Raw genomic sequence first — 22181 nt, 5'->3', positions numbered from 1 at the left:
CTTCCAGCTCAGAAGCTTCTATGTTAAACTTATTTTAAAACAGTAAGTGACACGCTCATGTCGGTTGAACATTTTGAAGTTTGAAAAGGTGCACAGTGACGTCCCCCCCTCAGCTCCATTCCCCGTTCTCTCCTACCCGAGCATGTGAGCACCACTGTTACTTTGGTATGTTCATTCCAGAGGATTATTTTTAACAAATGCGAGAGTGTCTGTGTTGGTTGAGTGTACGGTCCTCACTTCCCCAGCAGATGCTGTTCTGGGCAATAGGGTCGTGGGTGTCAGAGGAAGCGTCTCAGCCCCAAGGGCCTTCTGTGTGTGAACCTGAGGATGCCTCGAGGTGTGGCTCCCACTGGGCACTGAGGTGCTATTGTCAGCACAGCCACTGCCTGCCACGAGCCTCAGGAGCCATCCCGCTTCCTAATGAGAAGTTATAGCTTCTCCTTGTGTTCTGGCCCCGGGTGCCCTCTACCCTGCGTGCTCTTCTGCCCCCTTGTCCTCAGGCACATGAGCTTGGGCTGTGCCTGGGCTCGTTTCACCCTCCTGTGCTGACTTCATCAGCAGATTCCTTTTATTTCTAGCCCAGGAGTTTTGAGGGTGACTTCAGGCAGTGTTCTAGCTCCTATGAGCTGCTCACTTTGGTTATTTATTAGCATTTCCTTAGATGGAAGGGTCCAGTGGCCTCTTGCTGGTTGTCCACATTGGAGTGTCCTTTGATGGAGCTGTCTCATGCTCAGAAGTATTTCCTAAGCAGCACTTTGTGCACAGTGCACAGGACCCTGGCCATCATCACCATCTGCCCTGGGGGCCCAGGACTGGTAAGCAAAGTTCGAAAAGCTGGAGAGGCACCTCTTGAGTCAAATTTTAAAGGCTGAACAGAAGCTGTCCAGGTGGAAAAGGTGGGGAAAGTGTAGGCCAGAGTAATACTGGAGCCCAGGGAGAGGACTGGCTTGGAGCGGGGACTCACAGTGCGTTGCTTTCTGTCCTTCTGTCTCCTCCATAAGGTACCTTCAGTGTTGCTTTCTGGCCCTCAGGACTGATGCATTCAGAATTCCTCAGGAGAATTCCAGGAAGAGTTCAGTACCCGAAAAACCAGCATGACATCACCATGCTGCCTTCATCTGAGAGCAGTGGCTCTGCTAGGAAGATGCCAGAACTGCCCGCCTTGTCCCTTCTCTAGGATTCCTGGGAAACTGGGTCCTCTTCTGCTCCTGCTGGGAACTTGGGCTGGTCTTGCCCTTTCTGGGTCCTAGACCTGGTTCTCCTAATTTTTTTCCACATCACAGCCTCCCAGAACCATGTTTAGCTTAGGGACTATTGTGTCTCTCTTCCTCCTCCTGCTGCTCCTGTGAATGGTCCATCTCCAGAGTTCTCCTGTGCCTATCAGGGTTCTCCAAAGAAACAGAGCCAGTGAGAGATATGTAATATTAATAAGAGATCCGTGTCAAAAAATTGTCTGTGTGATTGGGTGGGGCTGGCATGTCTCAAACCTTGGTGCTAAGGTCTTAAAGCAGAATTCCTTGTTCCGGAAACCTCAGTTTTTGTTCTTAAAATCTTCAACTGGTTAGGCGAGCCACACTGACATTATTGAGATAATGTGAGGTGTGTTTATCCATACATCTATATACACACATACAAATACATGTGAAATTACTTATATGTAAACTAGTAAATATATGTAAAAAGATAAATACATAATCAGTGCCTAGCACATAGTGGGCAATCGAAAAATCTGCTATATGCTCATGGAGTGGTTTCTGCCAATATTCCCAGTTACTTGGGATGCTGAGGAGGGAGGATCGCTTGAGCCCCGGTGTTCGAGTCCAGCCTGGACAACATAATGAGACTCTATTTCCTTTTTTTTTTTTTTTTTTGAGATGGAGTTTCACTCTGTCTCCCAGGTTGGAGTGCAGTAGTACAATATTGGCTCACTACAGCCTCCGCCTCCCAGATTCAATCAAATCTCTGCCTCAGCCTCCCAAGCATCTGGGATTACAGGCATGTGCTACCACTCCCAGCTAATTTTTGTATTTTTAGTAGAAACAGGGTTTCATCTTGTTGGCCAGGCTGGTCTTGAACTCCTGTCCTCAAGTGATCCGCACACCTCGGCCTCCCAAAGTGCTGGAATTACAGGCGTGAGGGCTGTGCCCAGCTGAGATCCCATCTCCTATCTTTTTTTTTTTTTTTGAGTCGGAGTCTCACTCTGTTGCCAGGCTGGAGTCCAGTGGCACGATCTCAGCTAACTGCAACCTCTACCTCCCGGATTCAAACGATTCTCCTGCCTCAGCCTCCCGAGTAGCTAGGACTACAGGTGCGCGCTACCACACACAGCTAATTTTTGTATTTTTAGTAGAGACGGGGTTTCACCTTGTTGGCCAGGATGGTCTCGATCTCTTGACCTCATGATCCACCTTCCTCGGCCTCCCAAAGTGCTGGGATTACAGGCGTGAGCCACCGCACCCGGCCCTCTCTTTTTTAAAAGTCACTATTAGTTGCGATTATTACTATTGTCATCATTATACTAAAATCTTTTTGTTCTTCCATATATCTCCTGCTGATCCTTGGTTCTGGTTGTCTATAGTTATGTGGAGGGAGGGAAAGATTTGAGAATAGTGCTAATGTCTTCCTTATATTTCCTCACTTAATCCTGAGCCTGAGTTGAGAGTGAGGTTATGTCAGCAAAACTGGGAGGTGTGGGAGTGAGGCCTTGAGCTTGTGCTGGGCAGCAGTGTACCTGGGGTGCATCTGTGAGGTTGGCTAGAGAAATCTCGGGTGCTTCTTGAGGTGGAGTTCCTACTCACAGATTGGGGAGTAGGTTAGATGCCCTCCCTGGGTTCTCAAGGTGGAAAGGAGACTGGGAGTGGGCAGTGGAGCCTGGGGTGGTTGGAGATGGGGTAACAGAAAGGAGCAAGTAGGGCAATGGAGAAATGGCATTCCTACTGCAGCTTTCTGCACTGTTGTATCATTGAACTTGTGCATGTGAGCCTTCTGGATGTGCAGGCACAGGGGTAAGACTGGTGGAGAAGGGCCAAGTCAAGGCTGGGTAGGACTTCGGTAGCACCAAATGAAGTTAGTATTAAAGGCCGGGCACGGTGGCTGACACCTGTAATCCCAGCATTTTGGGAGGCTAAGGCAGGCAGATTACCAGAGGTCAAGAGTTCAAGACCAGCCTCTCCAACAAGGTGAAACCTCATCTCTACTAAAAATACAAAAAAAAAAAAAAAAAAAGCTGGTTCTCTTGCAACCCCTGGTACCCTAGACATTGCCCTGATAGGTCAGTAGTCTAGACACCATATGTGGCAATGGCTGGAACTGCTTGCACCTTCTGGGCACTAGTGCTGGCATAAGGACCTTGCCAATCATGCTGAGCAGGAGTGCCTAGCTTCCCTTCAGGCGACCCTCCCAAAGGTGGCTCACATCTGGAAGGTCCAAAGCCCATCTCGTGACACATCAGGTGTGAACCCCAAGTAAGAGGGTTGTTGTCTACTTTTGGAGCCTTGCATTTTTACATGGTCCCCACCCATCTCCATAGCAAAATAATAGTTAATAGCAGACAGCTAACACTCACCGAGTGCTTGCTGCCTGCCAGGCACAATCCGCACCTGTGATTTAATTTCCATAACTTTGTGGAGGTGATAATATTGTAACTCCCATTTAACAGATAAGGAAAGTGAGGCACAGAGAGACTCAATTACACACGTAGAGGCACATGCTCATGTAACACATGGCCAGTGCAGACAACAGGAAAATTCACTGCTGTTCCCTTTCACAGTACATTTTAATATTATGGAAATGTGGTCCTTGAAAAAGTGGTCATTGAGCGCTTACCAGGCCCGAGGAATACAGTTCCTCTGAAGCTTGCATTCTAGTGGGGAGAGACAAGAAACAAATGCTAAAATGGGCAGGATGCCAGGAGGGGCCCATTCCCTGAAAGAAAAGGAAAAGGGAGAGTGGTTGTGTCAGGAGAGTCTCTCTGATAGGGCAGCATCTGAGCAGAGACCAGAAGATATGAGGAAGTGAGCAACAGGGCTATTTGCGGGGGAAGACAGTAAGTGCAAAGGCCCTGAGGCAGGAGAATGCTTTCAAGGAGAAATGGGTAGCAGTGGCTGGAGGACAGCAAGTGCCGGGAGCCTGGGAGGAGATGGAAGAAGGACAGTGAGAGCCTAGAGGGCCCTGGCCACACTGAAAGAAGCTCCTGTGAGATGGAGACTCTTAGAATAGTTCTCTTTTAAAGTCACCTGAAACCAGTTGTCAGTGTCTTTCTTACCTCCAAACACATGTCTGAACTGCATAAGGAGCCTGGAGGGCTGATGGTAGCCAGGACTACAGGCACAGGCAACCATACCTGGCTACTTTTTGTATTTTTTTGGCAGACAGGGTTTAACCATGTTGCCCAGGCTGGTCTTAGAGGCAATCCACCAGCCTCACCTTTCCAAAGTGCTGGGATTATAGGTGTATGCCACTGCGCCTTTCCCGCTAAGGTTTAATTTGTGGGCATGTGCATGCACGTGAGTACATGCACCCACACCGTCTACACCCAATACAAAACCTCTAACACTTAATTATCTTCATTTTTTTTTTCTTTTTTAAGAAGGATTCTCACTCTGTCACCCAGAATGGAGTACAGTGTCATGATCTTGGCTCACTGCAACCTCCGCCTCCTGGGTTCAAGCAATTCTCATGCCTCAGCCTCCTGAGTAGATGGGCCCATAGGTGCCCAACACCACGCCCTGCTAATCATTTGTATTTTCAGTAGAGACAGGGTTTCACCATGTTGCCCAGTCTGGTCTTGAACTCCTGACCTCAAGTGATCCATCTGCCTCGGCCTCCCAAGTGCTGGGATTACAGGCGTGAGCCACCATGCCCAGCCAATTATCATATTTTAACAGACCATGTTGTCAATGTAGTGTTCAATGTCTCCCATTTCGAAAAGTTAAAGATATTGTTGTTCACTCTGCAACCCATATCAACTGGTACATGAGCTCTCTTTCTCCTCTGGTACTGGATAGTCTAGGTGAAGAAACACTGCGCCTCCATGGGCTCCTGATTCTGTACAATGTTATCTACCTTTAGCCATTTTTGACTCTTCATGTGTATGCAACAACCAATAATGAGCCCTTTAACAAGGTAATGCCAGTGGAAATGAATAATAAATGTTGAAGACTTTGTGGTCAAGCATACCTGTTCATTGAAGTGCGTCTTGTTTAAGTTCCCCTCCCAGTAGCTAAGACTACAGGTGGGTGCCACCACTGTGGGGGTCTAACGTGGAGCTTGCTACAGAAAATCCCATGTGCCACATCCTCACATCCATGGAGCAGGGTTTTTTCTTTGTTTATATCAAAGAATCTTTAGCTTAGTTGTTACGGACCCAATGTTTGTACCCCAAAAAAATTCTTATGTGGAAGACCTGTTGCTGAAAAGAGTCAAGCTCTGTAAAACGTTTGTAGAGATTCTGCATGAAATATGAGTGACCAATGGCCCGTGACACAGCCTCAGCAGATCCTAAGAACATGTGCTCAAGGTGGGCAGGTTACAGCTTGGGTTTATACACTTTAGAGAGACATAAGACATCAATCAACACATGTAAGGGATACATTCGTTCTGTCTAGAAAGGCAGGACAACTTGGGATGGTGGGCTTCATGGTCATAGGTGCATTCAGTGATTTTTTGAGTGGCCATGGGTTAAAAGAGTTACCATCTACAGGCCTGGAATCAATCAAAAGGAATGTCTAAGTTAAGGGGTTGTGGACACCAAGGTTTTATTGCAGAAATGAAGCCTCCAGGTAGCAGGCTTCAGAGCTCTCATCAGACCTAAAAAGATGTCAGACTCTCAGTTAATTCTCTACTGGATTAGGGAAAAGCTATGGAAAGGAATGGGAATTCTCTGCAGGACCATTTCAAAATACATCAAAGAAACATATTTTGAGATAAAATACTCAGATTTCTTTCCGGCCCTGCTATATGTCATGTGATGCTCTACTAGAGTCAGGCTGAAATTTGGTGTCTTGTTGCTAAAAAAGTCTGTTTGGTCAGGCTTAAGATCTCTGTTTTAATGTTAATACTGGTCATCTGTGCCTGAATTCCAACCAGAGGAGGGTGTAATGAAGCAAGTCCAATCCCCACCTCCTATCATGACCTGAACTAGTTTTTCAGGTTGACTTTGGGTGCCCTTGGCTCCAAGGAGGAGTTCATTCAGTTAGTTAGAAGGCTTAGAATTTTATTTTTTGTTTATAGCCCTAATCCCCAATGTGATGGATCCAGAGGTAGGTCCTTTGGCAGGTAATGGGGTTTAGATGAGGTCTTGTGGATGGAACCCTCACAATGAGATTAGTGTTGTTATAAGAATTGGCCGGGCGCAGTGGCTCAAGCCTGTAATCCCAGGACTTTGGGAGGCCGAGACAGGCGGATCACGAGGTCAGGAGATCGAGACCATCCTGGCTAACATGGTGAAACCCCATCTCTACTAAAAAATACAAAAAAAAAAAAAAAAACTAGCTGGGCGCGGTAGCGGGCGCCTGTACTCCCAGCTACTCGGGAGGCTGAGGCAGGAGAATGGCGTAAACTCGGGAGGTGGAGCTTGCAGTGAGCTGAGATCCGGCCACTGCACTCCAGCCTGGGCGACAGAGTGAGACTCCGTTTCAAAAAAATAAAAATAAAAATAAAAGAAGAAGAATAAAGATCAGAGCTCTCTATCCCACAAGAAGTCATGAGCACACAAACAGATGGCAAAGGCCATCTGCAGACCAGGAAGGGAACCCTGAGCAAGAACCGAATCTGTCCCTACATTGATCATGGACTTAACCAGCATCCACAACTATGAGAAATAAACTGCTGTCATTTAAGGCACCTGGTCCTGGTGGTATGTTTTCATGGCAGCCCCAGATTACTTAAGACACTAAATTTACATTGTGAATGAATCTTGCCAGTTTTTGATGAAAACAGTCAAACTCTGTAAAATGTTTGAAAAGATTCTGCATGAAATATGAGTGACCAATGGCCCATGACACAGCCTCAGCAGATCCTGAGAACATGTGCTCAAGGTAGGCAGGTTACAGCTTGTGTTTATACACTTTAGAGAGACATAAGACATCAATCAACACACGTAAGGGATACATTTGTTCTGCTTCTGCCTTCTATCTGGCTAAACTTTATCTCTTTGCCTCAGTTACTTAAAGAGACTGGGAGTGTGTGAATAAGAGATTTCAGGAAAGTAGTTTTAGCCAGGGAGTCATCATTCCTGCCACTTACACCCTTATATCCCCATATAATCATGCACCTCAAGATGTAACTACATTGTACAGTGATTCCCAGATCTTCTTTGACACTGTGTCTCCAGTTAACTTGAAGGCTCTTACAGAATAATAAAATATCCATCAGCACACTTTAACTTGTTTTGTTTGTTTGTTTGTTTGGACAGGGTCTCGCACTGTCACTCAGGTTGAAGGACAGTGGCATGATCTCAGCTCACTGCAGACTTGACCTCTGGGGCTCAAGGTGATCCTCTCACTGCCGCCTCCTAAGTAGCTGGGAGTACAGGCACGTGCCACCATGCTCAGCTAATTTTTTTATTTTTTATTTTTATTATTTATTTATTTTGAGATGGAATCTCGCTCTGTCACCCAGGCTGGAGTGCAGTGGCGCCATCTCGGCTCACTGCAACCTCCGCCTCCTGGGTTCAAGTGATTCTCCTGCCTCAGCCTCCGTCAGCTGGGACTACAGGTGCATGCCATCATGCCCAGCTAATTTTTTGTATTTTTAGCAGAGACAAGGTTTCACCGTGTTAGCCAGATAGTCTCGATCTCTTGACCTCGTGATCTGACCACCTTGGCCTCCCAACGTGCTGGGATTACAGGTGTGAGCCACCATGCCCAGCCTATTTTATTTTATTTTTATGTATTTATTTTTATTTTATTTACTTATTTATTTTTTGAGACTGAGTCTCACTCTGTCCCCAGGTTGGAGTGCAGTGGTATGCTCTCTGCCTACCAGGTTCAAGCAATTGTTGTGCCTTGACCTCCTGAGTAGCTGGGATTATAGGCTCCTGCCACCATGCCCAGCTAATTTTTGTATTTGTAGTAGGGACATGGTTTCACCATGTTGGTCAGGCTGGTCTCGAACTCCCGACCTCAAGTAATCCACCTGCCTCGGCCTCCCAAAGTGCCAGGATTACAGGAGTGAACCATCTCACCCAGCTGTAATTTTTTTATTTTTTTGTAGAAATGAGGTCCAGCTATGTTGCCCAGGCAGGTCTCCAACTCCAGGGGTCAAGCAATCTGCCCTCCTCTGCCTCTTGAAGTGCTGGAACTACAAACATGAACTCCCCACCAGGCCTCTAACTTGTTTTGATTTTACAAATTAAATACCATCTTAACTTTTTTCCCAAAGATAACATAGGGTGTTACAAGTCCAGAAAAACTGGATAATGTCCTTTAGTGTGCTTTGGTAATGTATGTGTAAATACTGCCTCCCCATACATTGTAAGTTTTTAGATGCTGGAATTTATAGCTATCAGTCAGAGTGTTAGTTTAAGCCAAAAACAAATTGAGCGAAACCTTGCTGTGCAAAGTCGGGGACCTCAGGCCAGCGGTGGTATCAACTGGGAGCTTGTTAGAAATGCAGAATCTCAGCCAGGTGAGGAGGCTCATTTCTGTAATCCCAACACTTCGGGATGCCATGTTGGGCAGATCACTTGATGTCAGGAGTTTGAGACCAGCCTAGCCAACATGGTGAAAGCCTGTCTCTCCTAAAAATACAAAAATTAGCCGGGCGTGGTGGCGCGTGACTGTAATCCAGCTACTGGGGAGGCTAACGCAGGAGAATCGCTTGAACCCGGGAGGCGGAGGTTGCAGTGGCTCAAGATCGCGCCACTGCACTCCAACCTGGGTGACAAGAGCGGGACTCTGTCTCAAAAACAACAAAAGAGAAATGCAGAGTCTCAGCTGGGCACAGTGGCTCACACCTGTAAATTCAGCAAGGTGGGTGGATCGTTTGAGGCCAGAAGTTCGAGACCAGCCTGGCCAATATGGCAAAACCACATGTCTACTAAAAATACACACACAAACAAAAGTTAACTGGGGTGTGGTGGTGCATGCCTGTAATCCCAGCTACTCAGAAGGCTGAGGAGGGAGAATTGCTTGAACTTGGGAGGCGGAGGTTGCAGTGAGTCGAGATCGTGCCACTGCACTCCAGCCTGGGTGACAAAGCAAGACCCTGTCTCAAAAAAAGAAAAGAAAAGAAAAGAAAGAAATGCAGAATCTCTCATACTGGACTAGTGCCTAAAGAAAAAAACTAATTTTAGAAAAAGAAATGCAGAGTTTTATGCCCACCCAGACCTACTGAATCTGAATCTACATTTCAACACAACCCTCCAGGGATTTGTATGATTCATGTTTCAGTGAGAAGTCATGTTAAAGCCACTGAGTAGCTCACAGACTCTCCAGAAAGCCAGAGAGCCAGATCTGGGAATATTGCCATAGGTACAACACCCACATCACTTCACAGAGGGGACAAGTCCAGTGCCTGGGTCACCAGGTCCCAGGCAAGAACAGAAGGCTGCACCACTAACAGTGGGGAGCTGCTTTCACAGCAGAGCCACCATCTCCTCCTCCCTTACCCTGCAGCCCATGTGAGCCTGCCCCTTCTTCATTCTCTAGCTTTCGTTGTTGCGAGCCAGGTCACAGCCTGTCCCTCAGCTTGGGGGAGACCAGGAGAGGGAGTGGCATTTTCAGTTTAAGTAATGAGAGCAGAGGTGTGCCTAAGGAGGGAGGGGAGGCTTCAAAACACAAGCAAGGGAGTTCAGCTGCTGTGTGACCAAAGACATAACAGACTCCACTTCCTGCATATTTTGGGAGCAGAAGAGTTGTGGAGTCCAGCTGTGCCACTACCTGCCCAGTTACCTTTACCAAGGACAGGAATATCTTATACCCTCTGTTTCCTCATCTTTAATATTACAGTATTTAAATATGATGCTTACTTTATACACAAGGCTTTACAATTTGCAAAGCATTCCCTGGCATGCATTTTCATTTGAGCCACAGTACAACTCTTTGTGATAGATAAAGAAGGAACGTAATGTGATCTCCATTTTACAGATGGGAAGAGAGAGAGGCTGGGAGTGACCAGTCTAAGAAACTCCAAGTCTTCAGGCTCTTCACAATGCAGTCCTGTAACCACAGTCAAGTAGTTAATGTGTGTGAAAGTAAGTTAAACACTGTAATGTGTTATTCCCCTGAAAAGGTGTTGCCTACTGCCCTAGTAATGCTCTATAAATACATATCTAACTTAATTGACTCAGCCACCAAGATATTGACCCAGAATCAGTAAAGTAATCCCCTTTCCCTTTTAGTGGCATCGTAATAATTAATGTCAGTGGTGAGGTGCATATTAATGCCACAGAAACCCAGATGGAAGGAACTGATTAAAATAGTTTCCTTATTAAGAGTCTTCTCTAGAAAGTAATTGAGAGAATCTCACGTGTTTCTTTTGCACTCTTCGGAGAAAATAAAATGGCGATCATTTAAATGAACTTCTTAAGTTCTACAAAATCCTTCATCCAGTTCTAGGAGGTAAATGGTAGCTAAAGGAGAAGGAAAATGACAAGACCAGAATTCAGGCCTTCTGTTCTCAAGATCAGTGTTTATTTTGAGGATTTGTTGTTGTTGTTGTTGTTGTTTGAGATAGGGTCTGGCTCTTTAACCCAGTCTGTAGTGCAGTGGCGTAATCTTGGCTCAGTGCAACAACCTGTGCCTCCTGGGCTCAAGTGATCCTCCCACCTCAGCCTTCCAAGTAGCTAGGACTACATTGCACGCCACCGTGCCTGGCTAAGTTTTGTATTTTTTGTAGAAACAGGGTTTTGCCATATTGCCAAGGCTGGTCTCGAACTTCTGCACTCCTAGACTCCAGCCTCCCAAAGTGCTGGTATTACAGGCGCGAGTCACTGCACCTGGCCTTGAGTTTCTTAAATAATGAGTCTCTTCTGCTTTTTTCTCTAGAAAGATATACAAATTTTGTTTCCTCTTCTCTGTCTTCTAATAATAGGTCACACCCTATGGGTTTCACTTTTTTTTTAATCATCTGTCATGAATCCTCAGTCTCTAGTTTTCTGTTATTGTTATGACATAAAGTGAAAGCCTTTTCAACACAATTTTAAATTCAGGTCTCAGATCAAATATGGTTGGCAAATCCTGACCAATGAAATAAGTTGTCAGCTGAAGCAGTGAAAAAAGAATTGAGAGCTTTTTTTTTTTTCTTTACTGTTAGGACATCTCTGCTCTGTAAGTAAATGATGGTAAATATTACTACAGTGAAATCTCAACTGGAATAATTTTATTCATGTTCATTTTATTTGACTCTTTTGCAGGGAAAGAAATCCTTTCTATTTTAAATATATAAATGGTGGTACATATTTAACCATTTATGGAGTCTTTACCATATAAGAAGTACTGTGGTAAGCATTTTAAATACAGTATCTTAAATCCTCTTTGGTGATATGAACATTTTACAGTGGATGAATAGCTATAATAATAATAATAATAATAATAATACTTGCTACTTTGTACAAGGTAGCCAGCAATAGTGCTAGCCAAGCTGATTCACATATACACATATATATATATACACATATACACATATATCTTGTTTGCCCTAACATCTTCCTTATGATGTAGCTACTATTGTCATTCTCATTTTCCAGAAAAGAAAAAAGAGATTAAGACACTTGCCCATGGTTCCTTAATTGGCAAATGTTGGAGCCTATGTTCAACCTCATGTAGGTTCATTGCCAAAGCCTATTGGCATCCCGATAACAGGTTACCTCTAAGTTTTGGTAAATTCTTCAAACACTCTTTCCTTTGAAACCCTAATACAGCATAGGCTCTAGCACCTGACAAACATGGCTTCAAATCCTAGTGGATCTGTTTGACAATTACCATCAACAGCGTTTCTCCTGTTCCCACAAGCTATAGTCGTCTTTGTAGCCAGTGGGAAGAGGAGAAAAGAACAAAAGCGCATGCCCCTTTTTTATAAGAGCATGAATGATTTCTGTTCCCATTCCATTTGTCAGAACTTAGTTTTGCAGATTATCCCGGGGAGGCTTGGGAATGCTGATTTTAAACTAGGCAGTCATGTGCTCAGCTAAAATTTACAGATTTTACTAATAAATAAAGGGAAGAATAGATATTGGACAACCAGGCAACCAGGAGTCTTTTCCTCCCTGAGTTTTGGTACTCTGTGACCTCGAACAAGTTTCTGATCTTGTCTGAGCTTCAGTTTTGACCTGTGCAAAATAGTATCATGCCTGTAATCCCAGCACCTTAGAAGGCCCAAGCAGGTGGATTGCCTGAGCCTGGGAGATGGAGACCAGCCTGGACAACATGGTGAAATCCTGTCTCTACAAAAAATCCAAAAATTAACCAGACACAGTGTAATGTGTCTGTTGTCCCAGATACTCCAGAGGCTGAGGTGGAAGGATCATTTGTGCCTAAGAGGCTAGGGCTACAGTAAGCTGTGATCACACCACTGCACTCCAGCCTGGGAGACAGAGCACGACCCTGTCTCAAAAAATAAAAAGAATAAAGAGTCTCTGAAGGAAGGCTGTATTTGAATGGGACTCTTCACAACAGCCAACTGTCTGAATTGTAAGAAGTGATGGCTGAATCAATATTAGGCCCTTAAAAGATCCATATTCTGACTTTGGAAATATCTGCAACTTACATTTCTACAGACTGAAGTCAAAATGTGCATAAGTGGGCCAGATGCAGTGGCTCACACTTGTAATCCCAACACTTTGGGAGGTAGAGGCGGGTGGATCACCTGAGGTCAGAAGTTTGAGACCAGCCTGGCTAACATGGTGAAACCCTGTCTCTACTTAATTTAAAAAAAAAAAAAATGAAATGAGCCGGGCATGGTGGCACATGCCTGTAATCCCAGCTACTCGGGAGGTTGAGGCATGAGAATCGCTTGAACCCAGCAGGTGGAGGTTGCAGTGAGCCAAGATCGTGCCAGTGCACTCCAGCCTGGGTGACAGAGTGAGAATCTGTCTCAAAAAAAAAAAGTGCATAAGTGCTGCCTGATGGTGACCACTGGAATTGGGAACCAGAAAGTGTCCAGATGTGGCAGGATAGTACATGTCATTATTGTGCAATTCTTGTGTTACTGTTGTGTTGTGATTTTTTTGGACATTAATTGAAACTGCTCCAATAACTGAAAGACATATGATAATCTTAAAATCTGATATGCCTATGATGTCTTGGGTGATATCAGAGAAAAATTCTGATGAGGAAGCCGTTGACCAGAAGAGCTGACTCTGTAAAAAAATGGAAATGGTTTATACAGGAGCACAGTACTGGAAGAATGCCAGGAAGTTCTCATCGTATGCAGGAATGGGTAGCCTCATTTCCTCTAGGACATACTTTGGAACTCTCTGAGAAAACACCAAATTGTATAACCACCTGGTGGGGGGGATGGGGTGGGTCCTTATAAACAGCCCTTGATTGGTCAACAAAAAGCTGCTTGGTTTACAGATAACAGTTTCACAGTGGATGGTCAGCATCCTGTTTGGAAGGCTCTGCACTATAACCAAATAATGCAAAAATTCTAATTGAAGAAGTTGAGAACAAATAAGCTCAGTGGCTTGATTGCCTGCTGATTTCCTCACAGTGATGGAATAATTGAACAATTCCCCAAAGTCTGGGTGCATTCCAACTCATGGGCATTGGCCAATGGATGGCTACATGGTCAGGACGATGGGCAATGGAAAACTGAATTCTTAAAGAAATATCCGTATGGATCATGGCCCTATGAACATCAGTAAGAAGCTAAGGAATGCAACCAGGCATGGTGGCTCACACCTGTAATCCCAGCACTTTGGGAGGCTGAGGCATGTGGATTGCTTGAGGTCAGGAGTTTGAGACCAGCCTGGCCAACATGGTGAAACCCCATCTCTACTAAAAATATAAAAATTAGCTGGGCGTGGTGGTGGGCACCTATAATCTCAGCTATTCGGGAGGCTGAGGCAGGAGAATCGCTTGAAGCCAGGAGGAGGAGCTTGTGGTGAGCCGAGATCGCGCCATTGCACTCCAGCCTGGGCGACAGAGCGAGACTTTGTCTCAAAATAAATAATTTAAGGGATGCATTAATTAAGAGAAATCAATGCTCACGAGAAGAATCTCTTTCCTAGCCTGAAAGGTGACTGCAACTTTAAGTCAAAATCTTGATGCACTTACTTGAGGTGGCCAACTGGATCCATGAAGTGAGTGGACGTGGAGGAGTGGCAGCAATGCAGAGAGGGGTAATCATAGACACATATTCCTCTGCACCCTCAGAGGCACAAAATGCCAAGAATTGGCCTGTCAGCCAGCAGGAAAGACAGACACTGCAGGCGGTAATGGGGCAGATATCCTCAGAGTAGGTCCCTGGTGCAGAGCTGACCAAGAGACTTTATTATGCCATTCAGTGCCAGTTGCCTTGGAATGGGTCCTGACAGGAATAGACACTCCAGACCACACTTTGCATACCCAGGGGTGGATGCAAATGCTCAAAACACCATAAAAGGAATGGAGCAAAAATACTACACCACGTAAAACCACTGAATTACATTTCTTTAAACCAAAGAATATACTCTATTGCCCATAATGTCCAACAGTGGAAAAAGAGGTATCACACCAAATGGATACATCATGTTGCTTATCAGCCTAGAGGAATAGCTTGACAGAGAACTGGTTGGGGCACTGGAAACATTTATTGTCCCAAACACGGGGAGAAAAGGCATGCAGGGCTGGCTTACACACTTTCATGCTTGGGTGCTCAGATTCAACCTGATTGGGGCCAGGGGAGAGTCCCCAGTCAGTAGATTCCTCTGCTTTTCTGGTGGATTTGGGGGAAAGTGGGTGACTAGAATGCTACTTTGACTGTACAGTTATTCCCACATCACCTTAACTTCCTCCTTTCCTAACTGATACAGTGTTCCTGCCAGCAGGGCTGCAACTCTAGTGCCAGAAACAGGAATGAAGTAGGGATAATTTCTAAGCAAAAAGTGTAACTAAGCCTTTAAATATCTATGCCAGATTTCCAGAGGGCCTAATGGTTTAGATGGTGCCTTCACCTTATCTGGCATAATTGGTTGACAGTGAATGCAGCTATATTGCATGGTGGTTGAGAGAGTCCACTGGTCTGTACCTATGTATTCCTACGCTATATGAATACTAGTGGTCTAATAGGTAGGTACTTGCTAGAGTGGTGTTGCTGCCTGCAGTCTGGACCAGCACAGTTGTTGAACCTAATAGCTCTTCTACAGGTGGAAAAGTCTGGGTAAAAATCAATGGCAAATGGAGAGAAGGAGCAATAGTATCGTTGGAAGGAAGAGAATTAAAAAGTGGGTTATGCAGCAAGGGAAATTCAATATTACAATTGTGCCTCTAGAGAGGCTTAGTACACTAGAAAGATCCTGTCTCTTAGAACAATTATACTAGATGCCAGAAAGAGTAAAGCTATGTATTTGCCAAGATTACCTCTCCTTTTGGAATCCTACAAGGTCAAACAGAAATCTGCATACCTGAGTGGCATTGCTCTGGGAGACACTTTAGCCATCAGATAAACTGAATGACTTGTTAGTGACTGAGTGAAACTCTAGTAATGTTCCAGTTTTTTAATTTTTATTTTTCAGGTTACGTCTCCTACAAAAGAGATAATTAAGTTAGGAATTTTCGGGAACTACATCCTGCTGGGCCACTGGGGAGATTTGTTTATAGTAACCTTATGGACCTCCAGTCTTAAGAGCATTCTCTAGGGACACTTGTAACTTAAACAGATACGGTATTACTACATTCACCCCAAGAATAGATCAGAATAAGACATATCATGTGGAATACTTAGCAAGGACTGTTAGTACAGTTAGCTTACCTTCAGAACTGGCCATTGGCCAGCTCCCCAGGAGCCAACCTCTGAGCCCTTAGAATATTCTGCTTGATGAGAGTACTTTCATATGGCTGAGGTCTTGGGCCATGCTAGACTCATTTAACCACATAGGTTTATGCTAATAATGTTATATATAGGGAATGCTTATTTTTACTCTGGGAAAAGAGCTAGTATCTTATATCTGAGGCCAGCCCACAGGAGCTACATGGCTGATCCGCAATAAAAACCCCAGTCCAATGTCTGGATGTGCTTCCCTGGTTGACAACATTTCCCACATGTTGCCATATATTGTTGCTGGAAGAGTTAAGCACATTCTTGTGCAACTTCACTGGGAGGGGATGGCTCTATGTACCTTTTCCATTTGCGATTTTAATGTATATCCTTTCACTGTACTAAAACATGTTTCACAAACTATATATATTTAGTAAACTACAACCATGAGTATAACAGCTTTTCTGAGTCCCATGAGTCCAAGTCAAAGTCACATCAATAAAAGGATTTTTAACTTTAAGATTAACGGACCTATGAGGAAGCAGGTAAGAGGGCCTCCCTCACTCCCACAGACCCTTGGAGAGCCCCAGGCCATGGAAGTCACTACACAGCAGGGTCATCAATGGTTTTCTCTCCACCCAATGGCTTCTCCAGAAACACTGGGGTCCTTGAGAATAGGGATCGTCTCTTATCTCTGCTTCTATAGTTTCTGGGGCAGCACTTGGGATATAGTAGATATTGGAAATCTTTATAGTATGAATGCTTTACGAAAATATGCTTCACTCTTACATAGTTTGTGAATGTTAATCTCAAAAAGACTGACATAACTTTATAAGATAATACTATTTTATCTAAAGAATGCTTCCAGTCACAAGTCTGAAGTGAAGTACACACAGGCAGATGCATGATAGTTTTCTTACCACTAGCATGCAAGGTAGCACTACAAAGGTTTATTGTGTAGTGCAGTGACAGAAGTCATCCAAGTCACTGTTAATTAAAGACATATTTTCATTAGACGCTGAAGGCAACTTCAAAATTAAAATCCCACTTTTTATTGGGCAAGCAGTCAAGGCAAGGCACCCTGTAAATTTATAAAATGGGTCCCCAATTAAACTCACTGTTTTTAGAGTCTGAGTCCAGAACATTCCTTATAAATTCTTGAACATATTTGTCTGCAATTTGATTTTCTGGATCATGTTTTTTGTCCAAAACACTAAAGTTCTACACAAACCAGAGAAGATTTCTTTCATAAAAGGCACAGTCTCCTGTATTTCACCTCCAGCCCCAAATCTCTTCATCATGGGCTCAGGAGTCAGAAAGGTTCATCTTATATTAGGCATTAGGCTTTTATGTAGTCCCTCTGTTTCAGAAGATCCAAACCAACCTCATCCTCCTCATTTCCTGAGCTGCTGCTTAAACTACAGAGTTTTCTTGGGTTGAGAGGAAGACAGGAAGAGTTCCAAACCATGAAGTAAATGGTAAACAATAAAATATTGATGGTGCCAAAAAGAACCTGAGGGAATCGCAGAGGGCTCACATTTCTCAATAGCCCTGTGGATCTTATAAAATTGCTTAGCCATATGTCTAAGAGTAATAAAACACAAATAAACTACACAAACTCCAATTATGAGAGATGTTAAGTCTTTCAAATGATAAAAAAATCAAGTCCTTGATTTTAAAATGTTGCCACTTTGACATGTCAGGAGCTATAGGCAGATAATTTTTAAAAATACTTAGATTTGAAAATAAATACCTAAAAAAATCCAAACTCAGAACTGCACACTATAACACATAGCCTCGAATATATCATTGTTGTTTTGAAGCCTATGAGCTTCTGATAAAAGAAAAAGGATAGGTTTGAGATCATCTTTTGAAGAACATAGTACCTTGAAAGAAATTTAAAATGCATTCGTTGGTGATTTTAAGTAGCTGAGTTGAAGATAAAGCATTGTCACATTTAGTTCCTGGTAAAGGGAAGTTGAAAAGCATTCTTATTTCTTTAGAAAGTTCAAAGCCCAATAGTTTTGGGTAATTGATTAAGCATCTGGTAATACCAACTCTTTCCGTATTTTGGTTTGATCTGAGAGAGAAGCAAACATACGCTGGAATGTTTCATCAATGTTTCCTTTGTTTATGTATCCAAACTTCGACAGCAAAAGAAAGTAGTCTGATTTACTGGGATGAATAAAGGGTTTATGGACAGTTTTTTGTTGTTGTTTTCTGATTGATGTTAATGTTGCTACCATTATCATGGGGTTTTTTTGCTTTTGTTTTGTTCTTGTTTTTGTTTTTTGAGATGGAGTCTCACTCCGTAGCCCAGGCTGGAGTGCAGTGGCTCGATCTTGGCTCACTGCAAGCTCCGCCTCCCGGGTTCAGGCTGTTCTCCTGTCTCAGCCTCCCGAGTAGCTGGGACTACAGGCGCCCGCCACCACGTCCGGCTAATGTTTTTGGATTTTTAGTAGAGACGGGGTTTCACCGTGTTAGCCAGGATGGTCTCCATCTCCTGACCTCGGGATCCTCCGACCTCGGCCGCCCAAAGTGCTGGGATTACAGGCGTGAGCCACCACACCCGGCCTATTATTGTGGTTTTGAGAGGTGACGATGTGCTAGCAGCCCTCACTCTCAGCGCCTCCTCGCCTCCGCTCCCACTCTGGGGGCGCTTGAGGAGCCCTTCAGCCCACCACGGCATCGTGGAAGCCCCTCTCTGGGCTGGCAGAGGCCGAAGATGCCTTCCTCTGCTTGTGGGGAGGTGTGGAGGGAGAGGCGCCGGTGGGAACCGGGGCTGCGCTTGCGGGCCGGAGTGAGTTCCGGCGGGCGTGGGCTCTGCGGACCCCACACACAGCCGGCCCAGGGCAGTGAGGGGCTTAGCACCAGGGCCAGCAGCTGCTGAGGTTGCCCCGGGTCCCCCAGCAGTGCCAGCCAGCCGGCTCCGCACTCAAATTCTCGCCGGGCCTTAGCTGCTTCCCCGCGGGGCAGGGCTCGGGTCAGGGCTCGGGACCTGCAGCCCGCCTTGTCTGAGCGCCGCCACCTGCGGTGGGCTTCAGCGCGGCCTGAACCTCCCCGACAGACGCTGCCTCCTGCTCCATGGCGCCGAGTCCCATCGACAGCCCAAGGGCTGAGGAGTGCAGGCGCTGCTGGGGACTGGCGGGCAGCTCCACCTGCAGCCCTGGCGCAGGATCCACTGGGTGAAGCCAGCTGGGCTCCTGAACTGGATGGGAACTTGGAGAACTTTTGTATCTAGCCAGAGGATTGTAAATACACCAATCAGCACTCTGTGTCTAGCTCAGGGTTTGTGAATACAACAATTGGTACTCTGTATCTAGCTAACCTAGTGGAGACTCAGAGGACTAGCACTCTGTGACTCTGTGTCTAGCTCAAGGATTGTAAAGGCACCAGTCAGCACTCCATCAAAATGGACCAATCAGTAGGATGTGGGTGGGGCCAGATAAGGGAATAAAAGCAGGCTGCCTGAGCCAGCCAGCGGCAGCCCCCTGGGGTCCCTTTCCACACTGTGGAATGTTTGTTTTTCCGCTCTTTGCAATAAATCTTGCTGCTGCTGACTCTTTGGGTCCACGCTGCCCTTATAAGCTGTAACACTCACTGTGAAGGTCTGCAGCTTCACTCCTGAAGCCAGTGAGACCACGAACCCACCGGGAAGAACGAACAACTCCAGAGGCGCTGCCTTTAAGAGGTGTAACACTCACCAGGAAGGTCTGCAGCTTCACTCCTGACAGCGAGACCCAAACCCACCAGAAGGAAGAAGCTCCAGACACATCTGAACCTCTGAAGGAACAAACTGGACACACAATCTTTAAGAACTGTAACACTCAACCACGAGGGTCCCCGGCTTCATTCTTGAAGTCAGTGAGACCAAGAACCCGCCAATTCCTAACACAGTTTTACTACTACATTTTCACCAATATTTCCTGCACAGTGCTTCTCTAGGGCCAAGGGGAAGTCGTCTTGGGGGCAAGTATGTCCTCGCTCTGATTTGTGTGTATTGCCTCTAGAGACCAAAATAGGAGCCCAGAATTTTAAGGGATCCTAAGGTAAAGATAAGGACTCCCAGAAAAACCCAAACACTTGATAACTTCATAAATAAGTAAGAAGTTAAAGTAGCAGATGAACCATTGGATCTCGAATCTAGGCCCACATCAGAATCACCTCTACAGATTTTAAAACCCAGCTGCTCACATTCTTAGGTACTGTGATTCAGTAGTTCTGGGTAAAGAATCAGGTATCTATATTTCATACCTTCATAGATTGCAGTCAGGAATGAGAATCTCTGTCTTTTATAGAATAGACATGTTCCTAACAGCCATAGCCAGAATGGGGAAGTTATCTTCATTTTACATCCAAATGTATGCTTTGATTTTTTTTTTAAACATATGGATGTATTATTATTATCATAGGCTGGGCACCATTTTTCACACCTGTAATCCCAGCTCTTTGTGTTGAGGTCAAGGCAAGAGGATCAGTTGGGCCTAGGAGTTCAAGACCAGCCCGGACAACATAGGGAGACCTCCTTTCTACAAAAAATAAAAAAATTAGCTGGGTACAGTGGTGCACAAATGTAGTCTCAGCTACTCGAGAGGCTGAGGTGGGAGGATCCCTCTAGCGAGGTCGAGGCTGCAGTGAATGAACCATGATTGTGCCACCGTACTCCCACCTGGGTCACAGAGAGCCTGTGTCGAAAAATGGAAAAATTATCATAAAAACAGTTTAATTTGCAAGTGGCATGAATATATGATTGCAAATTATGTATATACATAGATCCTATGTACCACATCTTTTCTCCTTTCACGGACTCCCAAATTACAAAATACAATAAATTCAGTTGTCCTTCAACCATTTTGGACTTTGGGACTTTTTTCAAATAATATATGTAAATATCATGACATCATAATGAGAGGCAGAGCATACTAAATTGCAAGTTTTTAAGGGCAAACTGGGTTGGTGCTCTAATTTCCCAGTTTTAGTTGTTCCTACTGAGGGTCTGGCAGATGCCCAGTGGAGGTCAGTTGCCCATGAAAAGTCCAATGAACCTCCTGGGTTTTTGTGTGGCTTTTTTCTTTTTCTTTTTCTTTCTTTTTTTTTTTTTTTGAGACAAAGTTTTGCTCTGTTGCCCAGGCTGGAGTGCAATGGCATGATCTTGGCTCACTACAACCTCTACCTCCCAGGTTCAAGTGATTCTCCTGCCTCCCTCCTGAGTAGCTGGGACTACAGGCATGCACCACCATGCCTGGCTAATTTTTGTGTTTTGGGTAGAGACAGAGTCTCACCATATTGGCCAGGCTGGTCTCGAACTCCTGACATTAGGTGATCTGCCCAGCTCGGCCTCTCAAAATGCTGGGATTACAGGTGTGAGTCACTGCGCCCAGCCACCTCCTGGTTTTTTATTTCTAGCTTTCCTCCTGAAAAGCTAAAGCCCGTTCATTCAAGGCTTCATTTTTATTCTGGCAAACCAACACGAATTTTGGGGGGAAGACTTTGAGACCAGTCCCCCTAAATGAAATTTGCTAGAAAACGGAAAACTTTGTTAAGTATAAGCAGAATCAATTCTAGATAACATCAGGGTAGAGTAAGATACGATGAATCTGTAATAAAAAATAAAGTAGAAAAAATCCAATACAGTTTTACAAAATCTGAATTTGTTGACATTGGGTATGAAGTGTATTTAATTATTATTCAAAGAGCTAGTGAATCTTTTCACAACTGCAATGTGATACGAACATAAGTAACAAGATAATATCAAATCTTAGAGGATTTTTAAGCCAATATTTTAAAGAAATACTTATTCAGGCATATTTTGACCCATATTTATACATTCAAACAAGATTCATGAAATCATATGTATGAAGGTCACACTTAAATGACATTTACTTTTGCTTTGGAAATGGGGATCTCTCCTTTAGACAACACATCTTGGTTCCCAGCAACATTTTTTCTTTCAAACCCATTCTCTTGCTTTAATTTTTTAAGTGTCTTTTGCCACTAGCTTTCAAATAAATTATTTAGTCCTCTGAAAATGTTTTAAACATGAATCCAGCCAAAGCTGATGTAAGTGAACCCAGAAGAATTGACAACACATAAAGTGAAAGTTTTTGTCTTAAATGGGGCTATGAGAAAATGAGGGAAAATTAATGATGGAAGAAGAACTTCAATTCTCAGTTGCCAAAGAGGAGAAATGAGTGCAAGACAAAGTGGGACAAGACGACACCTTCCTAGACTTTTCCTTTTCTATCCAGAAGCAATCATTATTAGCATATTCAGTGCGCATT

Source organism: Trachypithecus francoisi, unplaced genomic scaffold (genome assembly GCF_009764315.1).
Source record: "Trachypithecus francoisi isolate TF-2019V2 unplaced genomic scaffold, Tfra_2.0 Lachesis_group0, whole genome shotgun sequence".
Taxonomy (NCBI): Eukaryota; Metazoa; Chordata; class Mammalia; order Primates; family Cercopithecidae; genus Trachypithecus; species Trachypithecus francoisi.
This window is presented reverse-complemented; position numbering follows the sequence as displayed.